At 43.6% G+C, this 17239-nt stretch overlaps 1 protein-coding gene across 4 annotated transcripts in view; it reads right to left on the reverse strand.

Annotated features, from left to right (window-relative positions):
* The window catches only part of LOC135114282 (cuticlin-4-like), a 50442-nt gene extending 33412 nt beyond the window's left edge, over positions 1-17030 (reverse strand). The window contains exons 1-2 of one of the 4 annotated variants that reach the window (XM_064030167.1): positions 16685-16955; positions 2047-2098 (exon numbers count right to left, since the gene is read on the reverse strand). The gene's annotated coding sequence lies outside the window, so the exon portion shown is untranslated. Of the gene's footprint in view, positions 1-2046; positions 2099-7177; positions 7571-16684 lie in introns of those variants that run through there. The other 3 variants (XM_064030166.1, XM_064030164.1, XM_064030165.1) reach the window with 3 other exon arrangements.
* Positions 17031-17239: the final 209 nt, after the last annotated feature.

The following is a 17239-nucleotide window of genomic DNA, read 5'->3' on the forward strand; positions in this document are numbered from 1 at the left end:
CCCAGCCTCCCTTCGTCTCTCCCCTGCTCCATCTTGTTGCACCACACTTAATTCAACAGATATCCTCATTATAGACTTACGGTATCTGTTATTTTCAAATAATACAATCTCCTACAACTGCTACTTGTTCCTCTACTTCTTAAATGCATACCTTACGACCATGCTTCTTTACTCTCACTCCTTTCTTGCTATATAGTGCCTTCTTCCCTATTTGATCATCATCATCATTAGTATTAATCCCAATTCTACTGCAGAACAAAGCTTCAGAAAAAAAAAAAACTTTCTTCGCTCATCTGCTGTTCATTCCAGTCATCCCCAACCCGGTGATTTAGTCCTTCACCAGTCTTCATATAGATGTCATATTTGAATTTCCTGCAAGGTTGGCACTGTATAGACCCTCATCCCGTTAGTTCCATCCTTCTCCTCCTCCCCCTTCTCCTCCTCCTCCTCCTCTTCCGCTCAAAAGGGTCGCGGTGAAGAGTAGTGGGTCATTACGCCAGAAGTGCATCAAGTGTGTGTGTGTGTGTGTGTGTGTGTGTGTGTGTGTGTGTGTGTGTGTGTGTGTGTGTGTGTGTGTGTGTGTGTGTGTGTGTGTGTGTGTGTGTGTGTGTGTGTGTGTGTGTGTGTGTGTGTGTGTGTGTGTGTGTGTGTGTGTGTGTGTGTCATCTGATCTCGCGTGCTAAATGGAACCCTTCACAGACTTTCATGAACTCTCTTAATCCTATCAATTTATTTAAGTTTTTAAGCGCAAAGCCAGCAATTCATTATTTATATAGCTCTAAAATTGTTACAGGCGTGTACCTCATATCAGATGAAAAATATGAAGCTTGAGTGAAAAAAGATGCAAGTTTACAATATGTAGGATATTGAAAGAGCTGCCTAAAAAGTCAAGATATGTGAGAAGCTTGCGAGACTTGTACTTTCCTTAAGATCCTAGTAGATTTCCTTCCAATTCCCTTCTAAGAACATTATCTTGATCCTGTGATGAACTTCAACAAAATTTGTTTCCTCAAGACTTGTCAAGAATGTCCGAAGTTGCACTTTTAACAATGCACAATACGTACTTCCTCTTAAAATTAACAATGGAGAAAACAGCAACTGCACTAGATCACTCTTAAAGGATTATTTCTCTCCTTTGTGTCACCACAGACACAAACAGACAGCCAGACTCAACAGCAGGCGGACAGACAGATCCTAGACACAGTGATGACCTGGTGCCTCTGACAGAAAGGTCACGAGGACTAGAGAGGTCATGGGTCACGGGGTTGAGAGAAGGGGCGGGGCGCGGCGTTCCCAGGGTAGAGCAAGTACAGGGTGGAAGGTAAGGAAGAGGAAGATGGGGGTTGAAGGACCGAGGAATTTAGTTAGCGACGACACAAGATGGAGTGGAGTGGTGGAGGAAAAAGAAAGGGATCGAGCTGAATAGCGAAGGCGTTTGGTTAGCATCGGATGTGCTACTATAAACGTGTAAAAACAATCAACGATGAAGTCTAAATACAAAAAGAAGAAAAAGTCAAAACAAGATGGCCGAAGGAATTTAGCTGATGACAGATGTAGTATTTTCCTCAATTTGCACAAAAGATGAAAGTAGTTCTGAATTCATATTTACTTATAAATCATAAAAGCTATATTAGTTCAGGTAAAAGTAATATGAAAAGAAAAACTCATTTGAATTCTGAACATATGAATCTTGAAATTCCTGACATACAGAAAAGAAAACAGGAAGAGAGAAATAGAACATACCATCACCACGACAACAACAACAACAACAACAGCAACAAGGACGGCGACGACGATCTCAACAATATAAATAAAAAGAAACAGGAGACGAGAGAGAGAGAGAGAGAGAGAGAGAGAGAGAGAGAGAGAGAGAGAGAGAGAGAGAGAGAGATTCCCAAGTGTGTTTTTCCAGTAACATAACGGTCTATAATAATCCAGGGCGAGTGATGAAAGGCGGCAGAGTTACAAGGCATGACGCGAATGAATGAGTGAGTAGACGTGACGACAAGTGGGCTAAATTCACTCCATAACTCTCGCTCCACCTACTGTGTGGCGCGGGACGGGGGCTGCTGCAGAGGGCGCGGGTAGGAAGACTCACCTGGAAAGAGGAAAAAGATGCGATTAGAAAGTTACTGAAAAAAAGTGAACCTCCAGAAATAATAACCAATTAACTCACACATAAATAAAAGAGTAAAAGACACACACACAAAAAAAAACCTCCAAGGAAGTGGTGTTTAAACCTTCACCTTTACGAATTTAACTTTACGAATATAACTATACGAATATAACTATACGAATATAACTATAACAACTATAATAAGTTTTACACTTGTATTTCCTTATGGTGAGCACACACACACACACACACACACACACACACGTTCATTCACTCGGACAGCGGCCATGCAAGGTCAAGGTAAGAGAGGCGTCGGCTGTCCGCCCCGCCCTGGCCCGGTGACCCCCTTCCCCGCGGCCACTGCCAAGGACAGCTAACGGGATGTGCAGACCGGCAAGGCCAGCGCGGCGGCGGTGTGAGTAGCGGCGACTCGCTCCGCCTCCTCCACGTCCAGTGTCCCCAACTTTTATTTTCTTTGAGATGGCAATGTTTTTGGTGCCGATGACTTCACCTGCTTGAAGTCTATATGCTACGTAATGTAAAATGAGGTTATTGTGATAATCTTTTCATAATTTACAGCGTCTTATATAAGTTGGAACATGAATAACCCGTTTTTAAGGACTCTTTACATTCCTTTTATGATGGATCCTTTCTGTCGCTTTATGTACAATAGTAACAGACAGCGAAGGAAGTAAGGATCATCACTAGTTCTGGAAACGGTCTTATGTCCTAGAAAGGAGCACACTCCTCACGTACTAACGTCTCTCGACCAAGAAAGGCGGACAAACCGACAAATGAGGTTTCAATTTCTACAATGTATTAGTAGTACGCGAGGTGAGACCTGTGGCTACATCTTTATTTATCAGGAGAAGCAATTAATCCTAGAGGTATCATAATGAAGCAAACTACCTGAGAAAAGTATGCGAATTGAGATGCAGGAGAGAAAGCCCTATGGATGGATAAGAGGATGTTTGGGTGAGTCGCACTTTGGGTCACCAACCCCTGGATGTTCAATAGGGCTTAGGATACCGTCAGCTGGTGGTGTGGTGCACTTGCACGCGACACATTCTTCGATCAGAGAAACTTAATTGAACAGGATATTCTTAACTCTTTGGTTCACTAATATATCGAATATGAGGAAAAGCCAAGGTAGGCGATATATAGAACGAGTGGGGTACCACAAGACTTAGATCCGCGGCGCAATTTATATCTAATCTAAGCTGTACTATATAAACAAGTTTAACATGTCCGTGAGTGAGTGTTCCCAGAGACTCTTCCTAAGTCTGGTACAAACGCACGGACGAGGCAAGTATGCATGGTCAATTTTATGTTGATTTTGTGAATGGTCAAGGGTATATTCCTGAGCACGGTGCGTTTCATTCGTTCCCCTGTCACTGGCCTCTGCCAGTGCAGTGTGGCCTCACAACAAGTACGCGGCGGATGGTATTTGGCTCTTTTCCAATCTCGGGGAAAGTCCAACCCGGATTTGAGCTCTCAAACACTGCAAATGACCCATCACCAGCTTTTTGTGGCTCACCACCACCTGACGAAGCAGCTCCCGCTTGGCTGTGCTGTGTTTCCCGCCTATGCATTGCTTTTACCTGAGGAAGTACTCCACCCCAAGGTCCTCACGATCTCAGCGCAAGGCTGACAGCAAACCAGTTCTTAAAGCGGTGACCCCAAACCAAGGATGGTGTGCCATCCTTCGTAGTGGCCACGCTTGGCTGCCCATGACCTCGGCCCTGGCGATCTGCCTTGCACTCACCTGCCAACTATCCCGCCCAGGCTTTGTTCCACTCAGTACCTACGCTGCCCCCTCGCTCCCTCTACCCTTGCCCCACCCTGCTCCACTCTGCCCCTTGCCCTACTGCCGCTGGCCGGGTGGCTCCACGCGTCCCTGGCAAAGGGCCAAAACGGAGGTCATGCCGCCCTGGCTGACCCAGTAAACGTATTTCGCGATCTCATTGTTGTTGTTGTTGTTACTGGTATTGTTGCTATTGTTGTCGTTACGTAAGAAGGAAGTTGATAGCAGTAGTGTTATTGACATACTAGCAAGATTGTTGCAATGAAGTTGGCTCTCCACGATGGTATATAATTTGGTTGTGCTCCACTTTGTCTTGTAAATGTTATTGTATAAACTATCTCACTTTCTGTAATTATCTATTTTGCATATTCGACTTCGTTAGCGTTAGTGTTGGATTTATTATATGTGGCAGTGGTTGTGGTGTGATAGAGTTGAGGTTTGTTTGCTAACTGTTGGCTGCAAGTGGTTGGTGGACGAGGAGGGGAGATAGGCCGCAGTGAGAGGTGCGGAGTGAGGTGCTGTGTGACTCAAACGTTAGTGTTGAGTCGCCGCCGCTGTGTTCGGGAGGGAAAGACGTACCGTATAACCCTTACAGTTATCTGCCGCCCTAAACTTACGAGTATGCTTATTGAAGTTTAAGATGAGTTCCTGTCCATTAGGAAGTTTAAGCCTATAAGTGGAACACAGCCAGGAGCTCATCTTTCTCTCTCTCTCGAGCACACCTCCTTTCCTTCTCTTAGACGCTGTTTCGCCATCGGTCGAGAAAGCTACAGCGGGTTGAATGAATTGTTAGTTAGTTCTTAATATTGACGTTAGCTTAGTTTGGTATCACTGGGCATTTATATAGAAATCTCAGACTCAAAAAAATATTTAGTTTAACCAGATAGAGTTTGATGAATTACGCTATTCACACACACACACACATACACTTACCTCACAATAGCATATACTTCGAAATGTGAGTTTAATTTGCATACTAAAGCCTCATTCGGAGCAGAACTAAAAACTCTTTCCTGGATATCATTTACGTCGACAAATTCTAGAGGATCATGAGCATCGAATAGCGTGTCAAGGGGAGTCACGCAGTTGCCCCTCAGACCAAGCTCAAGAGAAAAAAAAAAAAAAAAACATATAATTTGTGTTACCGGTAGGTATTCATTCACACCGAAAATTCGCAGGACAGAGAAGCTTCATGGAATATCTCAAACATTAGTAAGGAGAAAAAAAAAAAAAAAAAAATCGTTAGATGGTAACGATTGCATTTTCTTTGACGTGATTTATTATTTGGCGTACGAGTAAGATGGTGTTGTTATTAACATTCATATTGGACACAGGGCGAATTCAAAGAACTGGGAGCTTTATCTTCTACTCAGCTTTGATAAAAATACATAGTGGTAAAATCCTTCGAACTTGTCTAGACCAGAGGATCTAGGATCGAATTCCGTATCGAAAAAAAAAAAAAAGAAAAAAAGGGCCTGGTTCCTTTCACAATGTAGCCCCTGATCATTTCACAGAAAATGGGCACGACTCTTAAGCCAAGGGCCTGTGACCATGCAAGAGGCTAACAACCCTGGCCTTCTCTCTCTCTCTCTCTCTCTCTCTCTCTCTCTGTGTGTGTGTGTGTGTGTGTGTGTGTGTGTGTGTGTGTGTGTGTGTGTGTGTGTGTTACAAAATATAAATGACCACATGCCGAGAAGTAAACAGGAGAATATATAAAATAAATATCAATATCATGCATATTCAAACTCTCTATCAAAAGAGATACCTATAAAAACTGAATAAAAGTAAGGAAATAAAAGTTCACACAAAACACAAACACACACACACACACACACACACACACACGTAAGAAAATCCATCAAGCCCAGAGGTCAATCAGAACACGTCCTCACTCCGGGCTGGTGAACCTCATCTCGCCAAGCCAGGCACGGCAGGGCACTGACTGGCCTACAACTGCGGCTCCCTGCTTCTCGACTTTCATCTTTCCACGTACGTACAATTTTTTCTCATTATGTGCCTCATTCACTCCTCTCCAATCCTAAACAGAGGCACTTCAGATACCAAGAATTAGAACACTTCTTTCAGTAAAGATTCGGTGGCCTAAAACTGCGGGAAAATTGAGACGAGTAACGTGAAAATGGATCTGGTAATGTGATAAAGAGGCCCAGCTGTAGCTCGCGGCAGGCCACGTCCCTCGAAACGCGCCGGCCCGCCTTGCCCACGGCTCTTCTGACTCACATTGGTTTTTTGGTCTTAGATGACGCTGGTCAGACGTATTGATGACAGAATGGACTTATTTATTCTGATACTGGTCGACATGGGGACTTAATGGTAAAAGAAAATGGATATCGAACAGGAGGCAGCATACATACAGTGAAGGAGACTGCAGTAAACCACGTTGGGTTTACCTTGTAGGCAGTGAAGTTATAGTACCTAGTTTGTCCATGATCCATACAAACAAAAAAAAAAGTAACTGAAAATGGCAGTCGAATAAGACAAGTCACAGTGAACGGCGCTGCAGTACGCCACATTATACTGAAAATGGCAGTCGAATAAGACAAGTCACAGTGAACGGCGCTGCAGTACGCCACATTATACTAATCTTGTAAGGGATGCAGTAAGTAAATCCTATAAAAGAGACCACCGATAGGAGACCGCAGAAATTCGTGGCAAAGAGGAATGCACTAAGACACAAAATATGCTGATCTTGCACTGGGTGAAATAAAGGGAACTCTATATGTATTTATAAAATTCAAAAGTAATAGACGTACAATTCCTTAAAAGTAGTAGTAGTAGTAGTAGTAGTAGTAAAAATAATAACAATAATAATAATAATAATAATAATAATAATAATAATAATAATAATAAGTCCAATGGAGGTAGAAGTCATATGATTAGAAAAAGGATCAACTCATGAAAAGTTGGAGATTTCAGGATTCGCATAAGTGATGGTATTCTTTAGCAGAAAGAGGAGGCACGAGGGAAGTCACGATGAAGAATAATTATACTTCTTAAACAGCGTGAATGAAGGAGTTCACTCCATAACATTCCACGCCCGTAAGTCATGTATACGAATTCTCTGGGGAGCATTGCTAATCGTGCGTGCATAGACAAAGGAAAAGAAAGAGAGAGAGAGAGAGAGAGAGAGAGAGAGAGAGAGAGAGAGAGAGAGAGAGAGAGAGAGAGAGAGAGAGAGACTAAGAAATCATCCTCACACTAACTAGCAAAGGAGCACGAAGTGGAGGCAATAACCTTACCTTGCCCTTCCCTCAGTCCGCGCACAAGTTCCTCCTAGTCACACTTTTGGTTCCTTCCTGTAAGAGCCACGCCAGCTTCGTCCCGGGTCATTCAACAAGACGCTCACTCATAAGCAGCTTCTACGTCAACTCGGGTCTTATGATACAACCCATTCACGTTATCACCACACTGTTCCATACATGTTATAAAGTAATCCTTTTCTTCACAAACAAGTCTCCTCTAAGGGAAGGTTGTAGAGTGGAGGGGCGAGAAGGATGAGGGGGTGGGAGCGGACCGAGCGGGTGGGAGGGTGACGTACAACCAACACGGAGGCAGCTGAGCAACTGTGACCGACTGGCGGCTCCAACCTCCTCCACCAACACACACACACTCACGGAGCGGCTCTGAGGATGTGGAGACTCTGGAGGAGGACGCGGGACAGTTTGTTCAAGGGGACGATGAAGAGTAACCAAAAAAATGTGAAGAAAAAAATTCAGTGGGAAAAGGGGAAAGTAATTACAATCCATGATATGGAGGAAAAAAAAAAAAGTGACATACTGAGTTGTTGTTGTGTGACACTTCCATTATGTGCCTGATAGTTTGTCCAGACACAAAAGCATCATGTACTGCTGTGACTAGCCTGACAACCAGGACTTCGGTAGGTCCTCCTTGGCCTGTCCTGCAGCAGTGGTTTGGGGTGTGTCTGGAGCGAGAGCTAAGTGGTGTAGTGGGCCGCAGGGACGGTGGTGTGGCGTAACGGTACTCTGTGACGATGAGTGGGGCAGGTGGCGGCGGGAGGTGTAACACACACACACACACACACACACACACACACACACACACACACACACACACACACACACCACACGCGCACGCGTGCTAGCTCGCTCGCACGCACACACACACACACACACACACACACACACACACACACACACACACACACACACACACACACACACACACACACACACATTAAAATAATTAAGGGATGTTTGGTAAGTGTTCTCAAAAAGAGTCACGAATTTTAAGAATATGATAATTCTCCTGAAGTTCTGATACTCTCCGAAGATGCACTACATGTCACCCACACGCACACACACACACACACACAGACACACACACACACACACACACACACACACACACACACACACACACACACACACACACACCTATACTCGTACACACTACAGTGAATCACAAACCTCTGCGAGGACTGTATGCTATTAGTGTCACAGAGTCGAGATTGCTAATGGCACAATAAACACCCTGGAGGAAGGGAACGCGCTTGAAATATGTTAAACGTTGTGGCCGATTTCCTGAGGCAGCGTCCCCTAAAGTTGTCACATGTAATGTGACGTCTGTCAACAATTTTCTCGCTCCTCGGCGTGGTAGTCACCCAGTGCCGCTGCTCAACAAAGGCTGCTGGACTGCGGCAGCGGCCGGTCAGCGGGAACTGGACCGGAAGCAGGTAAACGAGCCAGCGTGAGGCGGCCGCGAGGTGCGGGATGCCCTAGATTGACGGAAGTTTTTCTTAAGACACTTTGGCTCTGGCGATAGGGGAAAGTTTACCGTCTTAAGCAGAGAGAAATAATTTATTACATTCCCATATTTGTACATTCAAGATAATATCTCTATTAATCTATCAATATGTACCCTCGAGGCAGGCGATACTAAACCCGATGTAAAGTCGCTCGTGTGTCAACATGCGAGGTTAACGTCATCAACACCAAACATTTCCATGCTTCAGTGGTCTTCATCAAATAGACAAATCCTTTCTACACCCGCACACCGCCGGTAAGGCAGCGTAACGCGACAACATTCATTGGGAAGGGGAGAGGAAGGAGAGGGACAGGAGTGTATTGCGAATTTGGGAAACAACCGCACCTTCATCACTGACCTTGCCACCAATACCCAGTGCCCAAGTGGGTCACCCTGTCACCCTTTACACACACTCCCCCATCACTACAGTACACTGGGCTTCCACACCCACTCTGCCACACTGGCAATCACAACATCGAGCGGCACCCCAGACCCTCCCCCTCCTCCCCCCAGGAGTCACAACCGGCCCATTCAGTTTTCTCTCACCGTTTTTGCTGGCAGGTTTCGGTGCAGTGAAGGGAAGGCTGGGGTGTCGGGGTGGGGATGCGAGGACGTAGGGGGTGTAGGAGGGAGCGAGAGCAGGGAAAATTAGATATAAAAACTCGTCACACACAAAGAGGAAAAAAAAAAAAAAAAAATCGATAGAGGAAACTGATCCGGAAGAAGAGTAAAAACAACGATAACAAAAACCGGGAGCAACATACTAATGCCAATATTACTAAAGCTGATTATACTTATTAGTTAGTGAGGATGACAAAGCTATCAACACTACTTCATCACCTCGTGCGTCTCACCAGACACATACCCTGTGCTTTTCTTTCTTTGATTCGCCGTGTTCCCTATTAATGACGCATGTGATTTTGATCTCTAACCTTGATGTTATTACAAAGTGTTAATTTCTCATGGTGTTTCTGATGAACAGAGGATAAAAAATGTTGTTGCAAGAAATACAGGTAGCGGATTACAACTTAACAATGAACTCAATTAAATCAATCTTCCTTGATAAATAACATCACAAGTGAAGTATTTGGGGCGTGTTGTTTCGCTCAATGTTTTTACCGTTCATCTGGCAATCATGAGAAAGTTACAGTGATATGAAAATAACTACAGGGATAAACCTGTGTTCATTGACTGAAGAAAAAATTACATGAGCACACACACACACACACACACACACACACACACACACACACACACACACACAGGAGTGCTGCATGCGGCGGCCACGCGGGTGCAATAAGGTCTGGCCATTGAGGTGTACACCTTCAGGCCAGCAAGATCAAGGTCTCTCCCAAGCTCAACTCGGTGAAATCAAGGTCACCCCATTACTGGAGCCACTCGGCGTGAGAATGGCCCAGTCAGGGACCTAACATGCCTTTCTCTCAGGACCATGCTCTGCTTTGCGTCATGCTCGTGCCCTTTCCTTCGTTATGGGTGTTGGGAGACGGCGCTCAAGCCAGGCGGCGCCTCGTGCAGGCGGCGGCCAAGAGTGGCAAGCGTCAGGCAGCTGGCGCTTCACCGCCAACGCTACGGAATATGGGCCGCTGCTGCCAGATGTCGCAACGCTCGGCTCACGGCGTGCCTGCCACCACCCATGATGTAGGTTGTGTTTGTGTGTGTGTGTGTGTGTGTGTGTGTTCATGTATTTTTTCTTCAGTCAATGAACACAAGTTTATCCCTGTAATATATATATATATATATATATATATATATATATATATATATATATATATATATATATATATATATATATATATATATATATATATATATATATATATATATATATATATATATATATATATATATATATATATATATATATATATATATATATATATATATATATATATATATATATATATATATATATATATATATATATATATATATATATATATATATATATATATATATATATATATATATATATATATATATATATATATATATATATATATATATATATATATATATATATATATATATATATATATATATATATATATATATATATATATATATATATATATATATATATATATATATATATATATATATATATATATATATATATATATATATATATATATATATATATATATATACATATATATACATATATATATCTTACAAGGACGTGTGTGCGCCAAGGCGTAGGACACATGTTCCCAAGCCTGACATAGACCACAGCCGAGAATTCTCGTTCACTTTTTTCTAGAGGTCCTTGTCCTAGCGGTGTGTCCTTGGCACATCAAGGACTATCCACCCAGGAGTTGCCAAATCCTGGGAGCCAACCACTTGCCAATGTGCACCAGGAATCAATTCACAGACGCCCTTTGAGCACATATCCGCCTACTTCACCGGCGGCGGCACACAGAGGCGGCAGTCCCCAGTGGTGTGGGCTTGCTCTATCAAGACAACCTCCTCGTTAACATCACCACGAGGGCGGCCCGGCTGCGGCGCTTGTAAATATCGTGACAAGATTAATGATTTTATTTCTCTCTTTCGTTAGGTGCCGTCAGTATGGCACAAAAAGGGCAACATTGCCCCTTGAAGCCATTTCTACTTAACTTTTCACTTGCCGTTACAATTTTCGGTACCTGGAGTACAGAGTTTAAGATGAATTTTGCCAACAGCATACTCTCATTTATCCGTACCACTTCACTTAATAATGAAGCACAGCTATATTTTCAATTTCCCAATGCATTTTGTAAGAGAATGTATATTTTTTTTTGGGGGGGGCAAAACACATTAATTTTGCTTGAGTGCCAATGATGCACACTGGTATACAACAAATATATCGAGTTCATATCTCATCAGGCTCAGCTCAACCTCAGTAAAATGGTGCAAGTTTTGCCAACACCACAGATCTATGAATTGTGGTGAACTACCTCATGATTCACATTTTGACGGACACTCGCCATTCCAGCTTTTATGCCCCATGTCGGAAGAGGACCTTTCCGTGAATTTTTATAACAATAGCGCACAATAGAAAGAAAATAATGATGAAAAAAAAAAAAATCTGCTCAGTGAATCTTCCCCCAAACCACGCACTGAATTCAGGTGTACAGATGAAAGGTCGTCTGTGTAAAGCGTGAAAAGGATGACCGGCGTCAAAACATAGGAATAACAAAAGAAGAGGAAACCAGCGAGGGATATTCAGCTCACGGTCTAGAGTGCAGCACTCTCCAGACCGTAATTCAGTCATAAGGGGAGAAAGGAATGAAACCTGCGATGACGACGAGGACAAGGAGAATGTGGGAGAACGAAGCCAAATGAACGAAGTCAAATGAAGAAAGAGTAATACTGCACACACAACTAAATAATTTTGCGAGAACTTAAAAACCCAGTTCTTTTAAGTATTGTCCGTGGTTAAAAAAAATGTTACAATTTCTTAGTTATTCGTACTTTACAATATGTTGGACCAATATCACAGGAACTTGTCCAATGAGATTAAGGTGCTACGTAAGTACCTACTTCATTTGGTGTAAATTAATAGCGGCGTGGATCATAATGGACGGGAAAAATGTTAGAGTGAGTATTTCATTCAGTCATTCAATTGTCTATTCCAAAGCAGAGAGAGAGAGAGAGAGAGAGAGAGAGAGAGAGAGAGAGAGAGAGAGAGAGAGAGAGAGAGAGAGAGAGAGAGAGAGATCAAACCGGCAAAAGTGGGCGGCTATTACCTCAAGAATTACAGAACGGATGTGCAGCATTTCCTGCTCCTCCCCAAGACGGCACACACACACACACACACACACACACACACACACACTCCCGTCGCCGTGGTTCGGGGGTGCTCGCTGCAAGGGGTGTGCCAGGCTCCAGCCGGCACTAGCACCGTGAGTGACCGCAGCGAGGCACCATCACCAAGGAAATTGTCAGCATTAGCGCTGGTAGGAACAGAAGGCGAGGCGAGGCTTGTCGCAGCGCACACTGTCATCACCTTGCCAATGCTGCTCAACGTTCGCGCCACGCCTGTAATTTTCCCACCCACACTATGTCAGTTTTTACCGACTACAGCTGACACCTCGTTGTCCCTCTCATTGTTTCCTCCCCCTCCGCCTCAGTACTACCTGTTGACTATTACTATCACGGGTCCTCCACCACACTGACCTACCTACTCGTCCGTCTGTCATCCTACCTCGACCGCCACCCTCACGCTAAACCACAATCAGTGTGTCTTCTTCCGGCCTTTAGCCTCTTCCCTCGTCTGCCTTGCTTCCATTATTATCCAATATAATACCGTTACGCGTAATTACCTCCCTGGATCGTGCCTTTCTAATAATTAATCCAGGCAGGGCCGAGAATCCGTTCTAGTGACACCCGGGAAGTACATACCAACACCCCATTTCTCCCCATTATGTACTTCCTTTCCCCTCCTCGGCAACAACATGGTCAAGCTGATCACACACCATGATTACTATCCTTCCTTCCTAAAAAAAAAAAAATAAAATAAATAAATAAATAAGCAAATAAACTATAAAAAAAATAAATAGCGATTTCAACGTTGATAGGAGTAGTGAGCCGAAGACTCTCGGAACATTGAGGATTAGTGTTGGAGGAAACGAATGTCGTCTTGCTTTCAGTCAGTCAATGAGATAAAGATTCTCTAAAAACCCAACCGTTGGTCGGGGGTGAAAAAAAAAAGTTTTAGTGTTTTTATTCGGCCGGAGACAAAGACTCTTCAAGTGCTATTAGTCTTGACAAAGATGAAAACTTTCCTTTCTTCAGTCACATGCTTCGTCTCGCGCCACAAAAATCTTTTGGACTTAGGGCAACACACCTATTTTTCAGGGTAATGATCAGTGTCACACGGCCGTCTCTGGGAGACACCTGCAGAAGTAGTACCAACTGTTCTCATTCACCAGGATGTTCAACAGACACCAAATGCACGCAAAACTTACATCTAGTTTCACTTTTACAAATAGTAATGTATTAAGTCTGTTAGCGTGAAAATTAGGTGAAATTCCTTAAAGACCGTCTTGCTGTGTGAAGTGGTTGTGTGCTTTCCCGTTCGTGACGTCACATCCTGGCTAGCCACTCTCGTGGAGTCAATGAGTGACGGCACAGTGTACTGTGTGGGAATGGCGGTCAGTGGGTTTACGAGTCAACGCAGCACAGCTGTAAAAGAACTGTAACAAAGAATTTTTTTTTCATCTACTTATAGTTACGTGACAACGAAGTATAATAAGAGGTGCAATAGAAACAAGCAAGACGTGACGCAGGGCAGTGACTGACGCTTACACACCTCGACGTGGGCAGAGTAGATTTTTCGAGGAACAGATGCTACACAGGGGTATCGATCCATCGCAGCAAACACTTACACCATGATGAACCACAAAAATCCTTTATGACACATACAAGAAGCTCCACTATTTATTTTCCTCACATACTAAAAAGTATCCTTAAGGAGTGAATTCTACTCCCTGAACATCAGCCATGTCAAATCCAAAATGGCATTTGCATCACTTCAAAGAACTTGTACTGTTTTCTTAATTGGCTTAAAGAGAAAAACCTGCTTAAAGGTTAACCAAAGTAAAGAAGTGGCTAAAGGAGGAGGTGCAGAACGAAGATGTGCAGATCAGCGCGGAAGAGAGGGAAGACCTTGCTGGGTCGACGATCTTGCCGCCGGCAGCACTCCCTTTATGGAGTGACCGCGTGCCGGGCCGTGGGGGGTGCATGGGGTGAAAGGGCAGGGAAAGCTTTTGGCTCCTCCACCAGCCAATCATTGGTAAATTAATGTTTATAGGTATGGCTTTGCCTCAAAGTGACTATAGTATCACGAAAGGAACTCTGTGGAAATATACGTGTATTAGTGAATTCCCAAAATGTTGAACACATCATTAACTCTCGATGACCAGAACACGCTCACAGAATGTTAATCATCCAAGAAGTTACAATGAACGTATGGTTCTTCGGACGTACGAGTAGTTGTGGAAGTGATGTAATAGCACAGGTTTGATGGCTTAGTAGCATAATAGCAGGGGAGGTACGGCTAGTAATAAGCAGTAGCTTTCTGTACAGACAAGGAATGATTACCTGGAAAGGAGGTGATGTACTGGTAGAAAAGCATTTTTATGGTCCGGAGTTTTCACAGTTTTAGTTACTCCATTTGATGAGGATGAACCTGCTACTCCGCATTTTCGCATTTTCTTTTCCTAATGCTGTTATAGTTTGATTGCAATTTGTTGCCGTAAATTTTGTGGGTGTTCTAAACGGGAGTAAAAAAAAAGACGCTATTTTAGCAAGCGCCGAATTAGGGGCCGGTGCCAACTATTGGAAGGTGGTAGCGAAGGCGTCAGGTTGTTTGCTGATATGTCATTCTTTTTTTACCACTGGTGTTAAAAAAAATCTTAAACCATGAAATATGGAAGAAGACCATGATATATATATATATATATATATATATATATATATATATATATATATATATATATATATATATATATATATATATATATATATATATATATATATATATATATATATACAGAGAGAGAGAGAGAGAGAGAGAGAGAGAGAGAGAGAGAGAGAGAGAGAGAGAGAGAGAGAGAGAGAGAGAGAGAGAGAGAGAGAGAGAGAGAGATAAGTAGTTCAAGTAGAAGAAGAAAGTGGAAGAGCAAAGGAAATTATTAAAGAGAAAGAGGAGGAAGAGAAGGAAGAGAAAAAAAAAGTAGTAAATTGTAGTCCACCTCCAACTAGGAGAGAGGAGTGACTTCCTCAAGTAATAAATACATAACACCTTCCTTCCTGAACGACTGCATCCTATTCCCACTCTACTGTAAGCAGCGATTTTTGTTGCCCTTAGCCGGTGTCCCTCCTACATAGAAAATAAAAAAGAGCGAGAAATAAATGACATCCCTTCCCTACCTTTAAAAAAAAAGAACAACACGCTATTCCCAACATGAAAAAGCAGTCATCTTATTATTAGTATAAGCGAATGACATTCTTTTCCTCGGCCTGGGAAAATAAACAGTGTCTTTTCCCAACATAAAAAAAAAAAGAGAATGACATCCCTTTCTTGATTCTTAGTAATGAATGGCATCCTTGAGTAGTCAATAACATCTCCCCGCGCAGCGAGTGACATCCTCTTCTTCCCGTGCATGCTAAAACTCTCATCACAGAGGCACAGAGCACACGTCCCTCGCCTGATCTACTGCCCGGCTACATGTTACTTGGCAAGCGAATTGCTACCACGGCCGTAAATCTTGCTAGACACGAGTCCTGACGCGCTACTGCCGCCCAGCCATTTATTTTACAGGCACTCGGCCACTGACGAACCACCAGGAAAGAACACTTATTGATAGCTCTCTCTCTCCCTCCCTCTCTCTCTCTCTCACACACACACACACACACATGTACATGCACAATTTCCTGACTATGAGTAGTACTACGTGTCATTCCTACAGTAAAGATCCCCAGTGAGGGACTTGAGGATGTGCTGTCACCTCTTTTGGCATTATCATCAGACGACTGAATGTTACTGACACTGACAGCTCATTTGCATCCTTTCAAATTTCATTATCAGCTGACATATTAAAAGAAAATTTCATTTATAGATAAGAAAATCACAATGAAAACCCGAGTATCTATGAAACATACTACACGCGAGAAGAAAGTGGGGCATCCATGGAGACATGGACATCCTAGAGGAGCACTGGCAGCGGGGTGACGCGCGGAGAGCACTCAGTGGCGGCGCCGCCTCACTCAACATGTGTTAAACAAGTTCTCACATCACTGTTCGGACGCAAATCGACCTTCATGAGTTATAAGCTTACAAGAGTATCAACACCATCAACACCTCTCATCGTCTGTCTTACTCTCACGTGGTACTAGGTAAGAGTAATTAATATCGATAAGAATGATTGGCTAACATTGTCAATGCCACACTGCAGTAAGAACGTGGAGGAATATCTTACCTTTATATCGAGCGTGGGTTTCAGGACGAGTAATCAGTAAATGGGATCACTCCTCCCCCACGAGAGAAACTTTCGATTTTTCTCAGCAGGAATACAAACACCAGGCTGAAGGGGAGCGACACCTCACACCACCAGAGACCACCAACAACTAAACTGCTGGCGTCAGGATAACCAACACTTTATACTGGGGCTTCAGGGTCCCCTCTCGACGACGCCCCTTCCTTTCCCTTCCCCACGCGCGTAGCAGAGAACGCTGGCTTACTGACGAGCCGGACCTGCGACGCTAACCATTGCTTCATCTCCCGCTGGGCCGCTCTCACCTTTCCCCTATTGGCTGACTCAAACCAGTGTGCTCGGTTCAGCCAGCTGATTGGCGGAGAGCCCAGGTGGCGGGCTCGCTCGCTCCCGCCTGTAAACATTTGACACATATCATGACGCTCACTCTACTCTCTCTTTTACTTGGCTATTTCCGCTTTTTGTATGATGTTTTAGGCTGGCGAGGAAGATGAGGGGGAGGCCTTAGCCATACCTGCCTCCGGGTCGGCGTGACGAGAC

The sequence above is a fragment of the Scylla paramamosain genome, chromosome 27 (genome assembly GCF_035594125.1).
Source record: "Scylla paramamosain isolate STU-SP2022 chromosome 27, ASM3559412v1, whole genome shotgun sequence".
NCBI lineage: Eukaryota > Metazoa > Arthropoda > Malacostraca > Decapoda > Portunidae > Scylla > Scylla paramamosain.